This window comes from Notolepis coatsorum (genome assembly GCF_963971535.1).
Source record: "Notolepis coatsorum genome assembly, chromosome: 15".
In the NCBI taxonomy this organism is placed as follows: Eukaryota; Metazoa; Chordata; class Actinopteri; order Aulopiformes; family Paralepididae; genus Notolepis; species Notolepis coatsorum.
The window spans coordinates 79,917,349-79,918,160 of record NC_140179.1 but is presented as its reverse complement, the minus strand read 5'-3'; positions in this window follow the sequence as shown (position 1 = coordinate 79,918,160).

Sequence of the window (812 nt, the reverse complement as noted above, 5' to 3'; positions counted from 1 at the left end):
GCGGGTTAATTTTCCATTGATGGGGATTTGATTGGCTGTTTTTAAATTAAGTGCAGCGGCAGAATTAATAAGTTAATAACGTTAACAATTAAAATGGTTGAACCTGCGAGTTTTGTACTTTGTGGTCTGCATTTTAAATGTAAGGAGTAAAAAGTATGTATTTTTTTCTCTGAAATGTAATTGAGTAAAAGTAAAAATATACAAACCTAATAATACTTGAGTAAAGTACAAATCCCCCCAAACAGTATTGTAACGAAGTACAATTACTCAAGTACTTTACACCCCCTTCATGTACTTTACACCCCTGCATACCAGACATGCCCAGGTCTAGATCAGCACTTCTCCTCCGAGACACGTCATGCCCTAGCTGGTCTGATGGTGCCACATACTGTACAAGACGAGCAATAATAGCATGTGCAGTAGATGAATAAGATCCTATAGAGGGTATGGCTATTTAATGCATTGAATGGCATCATCATCACGATCAACCAAATTAGCCACATAGGACTCCGTAACGGCTGCAATATAATCGTACTAATTTAACCTTTATTTAACCAGGCGATTCCCATTGAGATTACAAGATCTCCTTTTTGAGCTAGCCATGGCTAGGATAGCAGCAATACAGTGTTGCAAACAACATAAAAGCAAACATTAAAAACATATAGGAAATTATGTAGTAACAACTCACAAAATCATACGCCCAAAAAGACAGACAAGGGGAAATGGAATCTGGCTATTGGCTAAAGGAAGCAAATTACGGAAACCTCGTGGTTTAGCGCATGAACTGCAGTTGTCGGCAACAGCAAGTGAGA